Below are 13,730 nucleotides of genomic sequence, written 5' to 3' on the forward strand. Positions count from 1 at the left end.
GCTGCAGCGCTCATCTGCCCAATTACTTTCCTTGTGATCAGCATCTTGCGTGCCATCAGTGCCACACAGCTTCATCTCGGCCTAGTGGGGGTTTCGGTTTGTGTCGTGTGAACGAACCTAATCTTCAATCATTGTGAACGATCCTCCAGGGCGCTTCAATTGCTATAAGCTTCAGGTTCTTACTGTTGTACTGTGCCTCAGTAGCGTGCTGTGGGCTCATCCCCAACTCTCGTACATTCGTGCACAGTCTCGCCGCGCAGGCCTTGGGCTGGGTCGTTCGTGTACCTTCAGTAAGTCAGCGTTTCTTGCCGCTGCTGTATTTCAGCTGCTGTGTGCTCCAGCGCCTTAGAGATGGATTCAGTTTCGTTGCAGGTAGATGGGACGAGGTTACGCTGTGCACTTCAGGATAAACAGGGCAATGTGGTTGAAGCGCTAAGGATTCGCGTCCGCCATCTTTGCTGGCTAGCCTAGCCTTCATTAGTTCCCTTCTCATAAAGTGTATCATTGTTTCCGGTAGCACACAAAAAACACTTAAAAACTGCACTTTCCACTGGTTTCCAAAAGAAAGAAGGATTAAGTGCAAGGATCTCCGCCACCTGCAAGGCAAGGGTATTCATTTTTCCCTTCGTAAGCTTTCATAAGGAGGGGGCAAGTAACAGGCCTCCATACAACTGGCTGAACTCAACCAAGCATCCTGTTTGTAACATGGTTCTGGTTGTTACACTCCCCATCTGACCATCCCACTTCAGATTCTTAGAGAAAGTCAGCCCCATATACAAGAGTCTACCACTTCTACTAGTAAAGAATCCAAAACCCATTTAAAATTAGATACTTTCCCCAAAAATCATTTTCTTAGTTCTCTATGTTAAACTTAACTTACTTTTTTTTTTTTTTTACTTTTTAATTGTAGGCATCAAGGGACTCCAATACCCTTTGCAAGCTAAGTGTGGGGGGGGGGGGTGATAATCTAACAATATCAAATAGTCAACATTTAACAGGCATAGGATAATGTACTTCTGACATCTGGAGAACAAGATTTTTCCTAATTTTAAAAACGCAGGTAAATCTGAGAAAGGTGGGGGCCAAAACACAACTCTGTCAGAGGCCATTCCATATTGGGAAACTTTTTGATAGTCTACCACCCTTGTCAAGTTCTACCTGAACCCAATTGTCAGTATGTAAGGCCTGGATTATACCAAGTACGTCAAGGGGCATCTTCCAGAAGCTGAATTTTCCCCAGAGCATTCACCCATCTACTGTGTCAAAAGCAGTACAAACAAAATCAATGAAGCAAAAGCACAGATTAATTGGCAGTGATTTCCTAACAATAGCCCAGGGGGCAAAGCAGGAGTGAGGGCTGTGGAGTGGAGATGTGAGCTGGGAAGGAGAGCAAATCAGAGCGACCAGAGACTCTGCCTCTTGCATACCTGCACTTTGGACCTTGAATTGCCGTCGCCTGGGGGAGCCGCGCTGTGGGACTGCGAGGACCAGCAGCCCGAGCGCTAGAACATGGAGGGGAGCTGTGACTCTTCCCGCCCACCCCAGCCACCACCACTTAACTGCTCGCGGCCCCCGCTTCGGGGGGGCCGATCGTAGCAGTAACATTGGGAATGAGACTCTGCCTCTTGCATACCTGCACTTTGGATTGCCGTCGCCTGAGGGAGCCGCGCTGCGGGACTGCGAGGACCAGCCGCCCGAGCGCTAGAACATTGCGGGCAGCTGTGACTCTTCCCGCCCACGCCGACTAGTATTTAGATACTGTTATTCGGGCGGGCGAAGCCCGGGCGGGCCCGTTGTAGCCAGTTTGAGCCCGAGTGAGACCAGACCGGGCCCACCCTCTGACTTTTTGCTGTGGAAATAGGTATTAATTCTGGCATAACAGTTTTCCTGTTTATAGATCTACATATTAATATGTCTACTAGCATGCCTGCACGTAAAAATAGAAGTAACACAGTTATTGCGGGGAAAACACTAACTGATACCTTGAATAATTTTATTTTTAGAGCGAATTCGGTAATTGATCAAGGAATAATCCTTATGGAACGGCGGGTGTCGCAAGATTTGGCAATGGCAAAAAGATCTTCCATGGGCCATTTTGCGACAGCTCGTACGCCCGACCGTGCCTCAAAAGGCAATTCCACTGAAACCCAAGCCCTTATACATTGCCCTCCTATCGTCAATGAACATGTGAATAATATGTCTAGAAATAGCTCACAATCAGAAACATTAGAGATTGCCCAAATTTCTATGGCCAATAACTCACCTGAGATACAAAACACTATAAAACTAAGGGAGACGGGAGGGCACAATCCCTAAGAGAAAGAGAGCTATTACGACAAATACTCGAGGTAGGCAACCAAAGGTAGCTAAAGGCATGGGCAAGAGTGACATTTCCTCCAAGTCAAAGGAGGAAATTAATAAGAAGACCCTGACAAGGCATGCTACTCATTCTCCGATTAAATCAAATCAAAACTCATGAACCGGAGGTGATGATGATATCGCGGGCAGAATTGAGGTGGAAGACAATCCCTTATTACAAAAACTGGGGGCCCTGTTAAAACTTTCCCTCGAACCCTTAGAATCTAGACTGTTACAGATCGAGAAACAGCTCTCCCATTTAGAGCAGACTACTAGGGGTTTGTCAGATGTGATAAAAGTAAAAAGTATATGCCTGGGTACTCTTCAGGGAAATAAACCTTCAGAAGTGCAGGTTCTTCATAATCCTCCTCCACTGGTTCAGAAATCGACCTCAAATACCCCTACTGCATCATTGTTAACAACTCAGGTAGAACCTGCGAAAATTAGTCTGCAGCCTACGGGAGGACTTATTCCACCCAAAATGCCTGAGAGCCCGTGGGGTTCCAACAGGAGGGACACAGCAGATGGGCCCTAGTTTCAATTTACCACTAGAAACTAGCCCGTACCTCATTGTACTGACCGGAGTTCCTGAATTAGATAATTCCATTCATGAACCATATATGTCTCTGAAAAACAAGGTGACGTACTGGCTTAATGCTAATCGAACACTTCCTCTACATGTCACAAGCGAGATACTGATGGTGCGGAGAATTCCCTGGGTGGGGAATAGTCCAAAAACAATTCCGTGGGACCGTGTGGTGGTAAATTTTAGGGACCCCCGTACAGTCGATTACATCTGCACTTGGGGCAACCAAAACACGAGATCAACTATAGAAGTCCGACCACTCTCGTATTTCTACCCAGTAACCAACTTATCTGATCCTGGTGGCGACTGGACCAGGGTCACGAAATTTGCTCGCAACAGAGGGGAAAATAGAGGGCGTGCATTAGCATCTGACTGGAGAGAGATATCAACTCAAAATAGGTTTAGTGGTCTTGACCTGGTAGACGGACTACCCTTAAGTAGAGAAGATAGCCTAGCACCTCCCTAGTTGTTCTATCAAAATCCCGCAAATGGAAACAATACAACCGAGAACTGTGATACAACGGTTATCACTCAGGAGGGTCCACAAGCTACACACGTTATATTGGTTGAAGGGGGTTCTGGTCAAGTTCCTGAAAATGATAAGTATGACAGCTAATCCTTGCAACTTGATTCCCCCGCACTTAACTGTTGACCAAGAACAAGTTATTACACACCAACAACAGGACCCAGAAGTTAGCCTGGTTCATATAATCTGTGACAATAGTTTGGCTTCCCCCAAGAGGGATAAAATTATAAGTAAGCGTGCAGACAAGGGTGATTTTCTAACACTTCTTTGCTGGAATGTAGCAGGTCTATCCAGTAAACTAAACGATCCATTGTTTATGTCCTTCATAAATAAATTTTCTATTATCTGCCTTCAGGAATGTTGGGAGCGGGAAGCTATCCATATAAATGGTTTTCGCACCTTTTATACCCCGCCATGCAAACAACGAGGGGTAGAAACTCTGGGGGACCTTGTATTTATATATCTAACATTCTTAATATCATGGTTAAAAAAAGATAGTAGGGTGTCAAATTATTATCAGTTTATGTCATTTAATATGGGAGGAAATCAACATATTAATTTGATTAATTTCTATAATAATATCACAAGGAGTGAAGTAACAAATGTACTAGATGATATCACAAGATGTATGCAAAATTCCTGTGATGTTTCTTTGAAGGGCGTTTCTGTGATTTGTGCAGGGGATTTTAATTGCTATTTGTGTGTAAATAGCCACTCAGGCGTGTGTGGATTGAATAACCTAGAAGGGGATCCCTGTACCCATTTTGCACACACTATGGCAGGAAAACTCTAACACTTTACTTTCTTCACTGGACTTGGGATTGGTCAATGAAATATGTAACCCCCGAGTGCCTTTTAATCCTACTTTTAATGGCAGGGGATGTAATTCACTGATCTATTTCATACTGGTATCAAATAGTTATTATTGCAATATTTTTAACTTTGAAACAAGTGATATCGTATTAAGTGATCACTTTCCGATTAGCCTGTGTTTGGACTTTTCCTCTAATAATAACAAGAACAATGATGTTGTAGATAATCTCTATAGTCACAGGCTAACCCTAGCTAAACTAAACGGTTATTCCATCAAATGGAATAGAGTAGACCCTGTTGATTTTCTTGAAGTCTTGGTAAAAAATAATTATAAAGACTTCATGACCTGTTTAGCAGAAGATACAGATTGTAGTGCAGTTATTTCCACCTTTCGTAGCATCTCAGAAGAAATTAGCAAGGACCTCTCTGGTACTCTGAATAAAAACTCTGAAAATAAGGTTAAGGGTTAGTTCAACCTAGACTGCAGAAAAGCGCATGCAGTCCTGATGCAAATACTTATCTGAAGTGGAAACAGCCATCACAGAAAGTGCAGCAGGTATGGCCACCCGGGCCAGATGGGGTACCCGTGGACATATAGAAGACAAATGTGGACCTATGGGCACCCCTTTTGACCAATGTTTTAAATAGTAGTAATAAAGAAGGCTTTTTATATTCATGGCATGAGGCAATTGTGGTCCCCATCTTTAAAAAGGGGGACCAAAACGATCCCAAATGTTATAGGCCTATTTCATTGTTCGACTCCCTGATGAAAATAGCAGGGAGAGCCATATTAAATAGACTACAGATATGGGCAGAAGACACGGGAGCCCTCTCAATACAGCTTTAAAGCAGGATTGGGCACCGTGGAACAAGGGTTGAATCTGGCAATAATTATCGGTAAACATGTGGCAGCTAAAAAAGGCAATCTTTTTTTAATCCTCGTCGACTTAAGTTCGGCGTTTGATGGCCTGAGCCACGAAATATTGTGGGAAACCCCGTTACAATTAGGCATCGATCTTAATATTTTGAATTTTATTAAAGAATTATACCGGGGAGCAGGTGCAAAAGTACGATTTGGTAAAGAGGGCCAATGCTCCAGAAAATTTCCAATTAAAAAAAGGAGTACGTCAAGGTTGCATTTTAGCACCTTTTTTATTTAATCTCTATATAAATAACGTGGCAACCCACTTAATGGATGAAAAGCAGGACTTCCCTCAAATAGGTGGTAATCCTGCCCCCATATTTACTTTACGCCGATGACACGGTAATTATGGCCAGGACCCAGATTGGATTACAAAAAGCGCTTAGTTCCTTCTCAGACTATATGAGCAAGAGGGGTCTAAAAATTAATATAGGGAAAACTTTCTCCATGTGTTGTACGCATAAAAGAAACATCCAATGTAAGATTTCCTTAGCGAAGTCCAAGATAGAACAAACCAAAACTTTTTCCTATCTGGGGATCATATTTGATAGGAATGGGTCATGGTCGGCAGCCGCTTACATGAGAAAATTAGCATTTTCTCATGCGATTGGGGCAGTTCAACATTTTGCTAACAAACTAGGGGGCAGACCTGTACACATTTTGGTGGATATTTACAAATCTAAATGTGTTTCAACCGCAATATATGGTGCAGGAGTTTGGGGGATTGCAGATACCCGAGAGATTCAACTATGCAAAAATGCTTTCCTCAGGTACCTGTTAGCTGTGCCCAAGTCCACTTCCTCGTATGTTTGCCACAAGGAACTAGGTCTGGTGTATGTCACAGATCTTATTAAAGTGAGTCCTGTGTTGCTGTGGCATAAGGTATGGACCTCAATTGAGACCGAACTAAATAGGAACATAATACAGGACTGTCTTAAATTACATGGGGCTTTAAATATCTACTGGTTTATTTATGTTAAGGATTTTTTGAAGGAGATCGGACACTCTGAATTCTTGGATTCCCCGGCCCTACTAGCAACAATATCAAGAAAAAAACAAAGATTTGCCTCGTTTCACTAGAGACTAAACGGTGGCAGCTAGAAGGAAAAAAGGTTTCAGTGATGGAGAACCTTATTGTCTCACAGAAACCTGGGATTCAGAATTATTTAGTACACACCCAGAGTTTTTATACTAGGATGTTACTGACACGCTTTAGAGGGGGGAATTTCTTTAGGTTAATTACGTTTCCAGAACCGAACATATGGTTAAAAGATTTGATACTTTGCTGTGAAGTATCGTCACAGGGGCAGTCAGTTATACATTGTACCTTGTTCTGTAAATTTTATACATTGCCTAGGAACAAATATTTAAAATTTCTATTGAAACGATGGGGTTTGAGACAATGTAGACTGGCGTTATTAAAACTGCGAATGCTTGAAGATGAGACGTCCATGTACCTAGTTGCCATGTTTTTAAAAAGTGTAATTAGATGTAGATCTACTATGAATTGAAACTCTTTCTGCCTACTATTCGGTATTTTCTTAGTTTTATATGAATTTTTACCAATGTTCAGTAGGAATTTTTTACCTGTGCTTTTGTGATTTCTCAAACTAAATCGAATAAAGCTACTTTTTGACTGACTTTGACCTGAACCCAATGGTCAGTATGTAAAGTCTGGATTATACCAAGTACGTCAAGTGGTATCTTCCAGAAGCTGAATTTTCCGCAGAGCATTCACCCATCTACTGTGTCAAAAGCAGTACAAACAAAATCAATGAAGCAAAAGCACAGATTAATTGGCAGTGATTTCCTAACAATAGCCCAGGGGGCAAAGCAGGAATCTACAATAGAATGGCCCCTGATGTGGATTATAGGTTTGGTTTGACAGCCCATGGGTGGTGGGGACCCTAATCTCACCGTGGGCGCACCGACTAGCATTCTAGTTATGCAGGCCCACACCCTTCTCTGCTGCAGCAGTCTCATAGACTGAAGAGAGGACGAGGTGTGCAAGCCAAGAACTAGAAGGACGTCTGCTGCATCAACGCAGAGTGAGGGCTGTGGAGTGGAGATGTGAGCTGGGAAGGAGAGCAAATCAGAGCGACCAGAGGGGACCAAGGCAGAGACAGCGACCAGCATATAGGAACGTAAGGTCTGCCTACAGCATTGGAAGGCTGGGAGGAGGCGTTCCCACGTCTCGACGCTGCCCTCGAGCACCCGGGAGGAAGGAGAGACGGACGAGGCGACTGTCAAAGAGTCAAGGCTTCAGGCAAGTGGAACAGGATGGTGCGCATGCCATTGCTTTTTGGTTTGCTCCACAAGCCTACTCGGTGGGGGTAAAACCTTTATAATCTTGCTTGCATGACAATCACTAAAAAGGGAATTGCAGGGACCTGGTTTTAAATACATTGCAATGACTGTTATATGCACTTCGGGTTAATCCTGGCAGCAGAGATCAGTCACGAAGAATCACGGCAGGGTGCATGAGGGGCCCTGTTACAGAGAGTGGTGGTGTGCATACTCAAATTTCCTTATTAATACCGGCGCAAGGTAGTTGGTACCAAGGGCATTTTTACCAGTACATGGAGTTCGCTGAACTACACATAGCGGTATTAAGTGGTGATAGGTTCTATAGTCATAATAGGACAGATATTCATGGCCTCATACTTCTATTCCCCCCCCTCTCCCCTCTGAGGGCAACATCCAACCACTGAGGGAGAACACAGGAGAAAACCCCAAAAGTAAACCATATACAAGTGGAAATCTCTGGTGGAGGACTGGACTATTTAGTTCACCACCTTGGTTCATCACACATTCCAGTAATAAACTACCTACCTCTCAACTATTTGGTGTGGGCTGGTGTCCAGTAGTCGTGTAACAGATTTTGTTCACTTTCTGCCTATATGCTCTCGGGTCCCCTGACTATTACCTCTAACATTTCACTCCAATTGGTATACAAAAAGGCAGGGGTTTTTTCTCTCCCAGTAGGCACCTACACTGAATATTTAAACATTTAACTTCTTCTTTGGCGATTTTATCTAGTTCTAGACTGGATTATTTTGACACCATCCATGGATGGCATTACATTTTCTGATAAGTTGTATCAAGTCATCCTTCTTCTTTAACCTCGCCCTTCAACCACACCACATCCCTTAAGGTTCTGCACCACTTATTAAGGTTCACACATATACATGCCAGCAAATTTTCTAAAATATTAAACCACGCAAATCTGTCTTCATAAGCGCTGGCAAAAACGGCAATAGATTCAGAAACTTGATACACAGTCAGGTACTGAAGGTATGGAGGTTCTAACAGAGATGAGAGTCTCCAAGGAAAGCTTACAACCAAGGGGAAAACCTTAGCAACCACCTCCAGTATTTCAAGATATAGAACGGCCAAAATTGCCCAATGATCACCACACTGATAGTCCAGTACTTTCAAGTCCCAGTGGAGTCCATCCTGCCAAACTGGATCAGTCAATGAGGCATTCTTGGCAACAATAGCAAAACTCAGAGACTGCCATCATCTCAAAGTGGCTGTCTAAATATAACCTATTATTTTCACACCATTGACCAAATACCTTTACCTCCTTCTTGATCAGGCCAGCTGGTGGTATGATATAGCACTCTAATGCCTCCTGCAACAACGGGTCTAATAGCCTAGGATACTGCGATACATTGACATCCCCAGCCATACTAACCATAGCCTCTGGAAATTTCCCCAGAACCTTCTGAAAAGACAGGTTGAAATCCTCCACCCATTTTTTCATCCAGCGATACTTCTCTTCCTGAATGTACATGTTTACCAGTAAAAAATGCCTGCATTCATTACTCTTCACTCACAGCCTTACTACTGGGATTTGTATTCTACTGGACAGGTAAATTGTATCAGGAGTCTCTTTAATTACCTTAGTGGAAATTAAGGTCAGCACCCCAGCAGGGCTCTGCTTTTTTTTTTTGGCTTGCTACTTTTGCTTTTAATGACAGCAGTGCCCTCGACGATTGTCTTTCGCAACCAGGACACCTACAGGAACACTACATGGCTTTAGGTATTAAGCTGTCCTGTAAAAAAATTCACAACAAAATCATGTGTGTGTGTGTATCTATATATTCCATCTACATTTTAAAAAACATTTGTGAATTGCTAGCACAAAACTAGGTGAAAATAATGGCAGCGTTCTCATTAGATAAAAGTTCTGATGTTAGCTTCTCGAATTATGTGAGTGCTCATATTAGGTTAGCATTTGGATTCTATCAAAGCTCGGATTCTGCTACCTTTCTTTATATACCAGGCTCTGAACACACTAGAAGTCACATTATGTAAGTGGGTCAGTCTCAGTTTGCACCTCGATGCACCTTTAACAAGTGCACCAGGCAGAAACAGGGACAAAGAGCTTCCACTAGTGACAGCTCATTAGTGAAAGATACACTGTAGCTGTTAGCCACTGGGGCACTTTTTAAAGGAATTCACAGCTGCCCAGTTGTGTTCGGGGGAAGATTCAGAGAATTTGTGATGGGCACAGAAGCTGTTTGAGCACCCGCACCAGTCTTAAAACAAGCATTTGCAATGCATTAGGTCTCGCAACTGCGAGTTTTGGAGCTATTGGTATTGTAAATGGCAATGCCTTTTATTTACGTGTTAGTTTTTACAACATCAATGAAAGGCATTGTCATTTACAATGCCAATAGGTTAAACTCTTGCAAATGCGAGACTTATTGCATTGCAAATGCTTGTTTGTTATGGTTAGGGATGTGGGGATAAACCAAAGGAGTGTGGAGGTAGGGGGTGGGGAATAGTACCTGAATTACAACGGGACCAGCAGAAGAACTCTATTTAGAATTAATCACTCTGTGCACCACACAGATAGATGGAAGTGACACCTAGCCAATTAGGAAGTAGCAAAAAAGAGAAGCAATCAAGCCAACCGAATGGTAAGAATAGGTAGACTCCAAGACCTTTACTGTAAATAATACCCATCGCATCAATAGCGTATGTGCATGACCTAAAAGTGAGCATCCGGTGGTAAGTTTTAATCGGGCACCCTGCTCCAAATAGTAAACAAAAATGGAAAACTGTACAGTAATAAAGAACAAGGCAAACAAATAATAGCCTAATTTCAGGAAACAGTTGTAACATAGGCCTTCTATCAAAAATGGAAAGACACTTGCAGTAGAATGGGGATGGCAGCCACTAGCTGGTGGTTGTCCGGGAAAGAAATTTGGCAGGCACCGTAAGAACGCACAAGGGGAATCTTGATGCCCTGCAGTAGTCGGCGGGATGGCAGGGTAGCATTCCACGAGTCAGTGGGAATTCACGGATGGTCTCCTCTTCACGGATGGTTCCGGCTGCTAAAAATTCAGGGGATTGGGGTCACATTCATAGTGCTGTTGGTCTGCGATTTAAATGCCATCTTCCTGAGCAGTGCACATATATGTGTGGATCAATGTTTCAAGTCCTGCGCATGCAGAAACCTGGCAACACTATGCATGCCCACAAATTTAAAACAATATAAAATGAGCTCCCTTCATAGCTCCTTTCTTTTATCGTGTGTTTCCTTTGAGGCCCGCTTAGTTTGCTCGTATTTTAGTTTGCCTGCACATTTAGGGTGCTTTGCCTCACACATACGGTTACGCTTGGCATGTTTATTTTTGTCAAACTGTTGATATTACCTGCACACCTACGGGTCAGGAAAATGAAGATAATCTGTGATTCAACTGTTAATCTGTTGTGTGCTACCTTGAAATCTTTATCCGCTCCTGTCAGGAAAAAATTATCCACAAATTGAGGTGTACAAACTGTCACATGCGTCAAGGTGCACCACTGCTCATGCCCATAAGGTGCAATCATTGAATAACTTATTTTAAGTGTTATTTTTTTTAAACAGTTTTTTTCAATTTAACTGATTTCCAAGTACATCAACAAATTGTCCACAATAATAACAATAACACAAAATGATCATGAGACACATTTCTCGTGTACCATGAAATGTAAATGCTATAATTTTCTTATGACTTTCTAATATTCGTGAATTCAACATGAAGTTTCCAATGCCATGTTCCCAATGCATTTTGGGAATCCCTTTGTCAAGGGAAACTCTACAAATAACAAATAATCCATGTATTTAACCATACTATAACAAAAAGTTCAAGAACTTCCCAAGCTATTTCATCATCGTCAAGTTGACTCCATTAGTTCATGCTGTTGCTCAAGAGCACTTGCATAAACCATAAAAATGTGTTGTGTGTTGGTGTTGCCTCCATCATAAACATATTCCCAAGTGAGTGCTCCACGTATCCCACAAAACATGGAGGTCTTTATTTCCATGCTACATTATTCCATGTGCCACCGCTTCACATCTAAATACCCATGTGCTGAAAACATGCCGCTTTAAGCAGAACACCTTAAAACAAATTATAACCTACCCGGTAATCACATGAACCAACAATATTGGTATTATAAGTTTCCCTGCAAAGCAAAAAAAGGTATCATTCAGTACCAGCCCTATAACTAGCGGGCTTTCTGTGCACGAAAGCTGAAAAACACTTACTCAAACAGCAGTCTATACAAGAGCGTTGCCAGTCAATCAAAAGCACTGTGTGCCGCCGTATTCTAAATAAACTGACATGATTCACGAGTTGATAATGAAAAACGAACAAACATGACTCAATTTCTATCCTTTCGGTGACTCTCCAACTTACTTTTACGATAAAGTGTACACGCTTCTGAACAACATGACTTAGTGCTCAATAGACAAGGAAAACACTGTCGCATTAAAAAACCAGCACCGCCTCTCCCCTACCTCCTCCACCGCAGAGGAACGCGCAGGAATGACTGCAAAAAAAAAAAAAAAAAAAGCCGGAAACACGATAATGAATCCTGCTCCTCCCGGACTGGTGACCTGACTCAGGGTTGCCATGGCGATATTTTAGAAAGTACGCTTGCGACACCGTAAGTCACGACACCCAGTCCTCGAGAGGCGGGATCACAGCCAGACAAATCATCCGAACACGGGCTTTGCCCAGTGGCAGGCCTCTGTTTGGCGAGGCCAGCCAATGGAAGAAGGGGCGTGGTTTCATGCCCCTTCTTGCTAACAAGAACTCTCGCCTGCTACAGCGCATGTGCTGCAACGCAGGCTTCGACCTAAACAGGCTGCATTGCAGTCTACAGTGTCAAAGAGGACCATGTGGTCTTAGTTCGATTTCGCGAATGCTCCATGAGCACAATTGTACAGGGAGAGAAAAGAGTGTGTATTACTACAATATAAGTGTTATTAACTGTTTAAATCAACCAAAAAGCAACTGAAATAAAGCAGAGGTTGTGAATAAAACCTCAAAAACAGATTGCTGGTGACATGACTTGCTATCAGTTACAATAACTGAGCAAATGAACAATTTCTATTGAATAATACCACACTCGTTTTACAAAGATTTGGAAAACTGTGAACCATATCCTGTTTTGTGACACTAAAAAAAACAAAGAAAAAAAAAACAATACATAATTCTACAACACAAACTCACAAAAAGAACAAAAAACTAGAAATTCACAGAAAAAAACTAAATGTTAAATGAACACTATTGGTAGGTGTAAAATCTGTTTTCGTTCAAGAAAAAAACATAGAAATTCAATGAAATAAAGAGAGTTAAAGTAACGTTATAGTTAGGTGACTTTGTCAATGACAGCCTTAATGTTTAGAACTTAAAAAATCAAAACCACAGAAATGCACGAGTTATAGTTAGCAGCACTAACTGTAACTTGCACCCCAGCCATGCACTGCTTATGACAGTCATGCCATGTTCCATGACATCCTTTACAACTACACTGATGGCATGTCAAATGACAACAGGATATCAGTGATGAGTGTTATGCGCCACTATGTAAAGTATAAAACAAACTAACACAACCATATTGCTTTCTATCCAATTTTGTACAGCTTGGGACCAGCTAATGTTTCTAAGGGTTTACAAAACACGTGCTCCTAATGCACCATAGCTATGTAGATGTTTTGTATGTATCAAACCTAGGCATCTTTTAACAATAAAGGGATCAGGACTGCACTGAGAGAGACCAACAAAGGAAAAATTAGTTTAGAAATGTGTATTGTCTTTAATTAAACATATAAACAGAGGGGGAAAAGTACATTTCATATAAATTAAACAGGTTCAATAGTACACATTTAATCATATAAAATCATATACATTTTAATAAAAACAGTCAGTATAAAATCAAAATAGTGGCATTTATAAGTATCTACGCGCGTTTCGGCGTTGGAAGAACGCCTTCTTCAGGAGCCACGGATATCTTTTCAAATAGCATATGTTGCCTTCACTTGCCAATAACCGATATTTATTTAGCGTTGGACTGATTTCATTAATCAAAACTCGGCAGCCTTATTTATAGATAATCCGGTCTACACCAGTCAAAATTAGTCAATCATCATTTCTTTGTACACATTCCGCGAGAACGAGGAAATCACAGTTGTTGATGTATTAACCTTACGATGCTGTAATCTGTCTCCTATTTTTATTAAA

At 42.0% G+C, this 13,730-nt stretch overlaps 1 protein-coding gene across 7 annotated transcripts in view; it reads right to left on the reverse strand.

The window, feature by feature from the left end:
- RBM44 (RNA binding motif protein 44) overlaps positions 1-13,730 on the reverse strand; it is a 1,911,902-nt gene that overhangs the window by 1,826,048 nt on the left and 72,124 nt on the right. Inside the window, exon 1 of one of the 7 annotated variants that reach the window (XM_078681328.1) lies at positions 10,872-10,925. The exons of the other annotated variants lie outside the window; for them this stretch is intronic. The gene's annotated coding sequence lies outside the window, so the exon portion shown is untranslated. Of the gene's footprint in view, positions 1-10,871; positions 10,926-13,730 lie in introns of those variants that run through there. 7 annotated transcript variants of the gene reach the window in all.

The sequence above is a fragment of the Lissotriton helveticus genome, chromosome 3_1, assembly GCF_964261635.1.
Source record: "Lissotriton helveticus chromosome 3_1, aLisHel1.1, whole genome shotgun sequence".
Classification (NCBI taxonomy): Eukaryota; Metazoa; Chordata; class Amphibia; order Caudata; family Salamandridae; genus Lissotriton; species Lissotriton helveticus.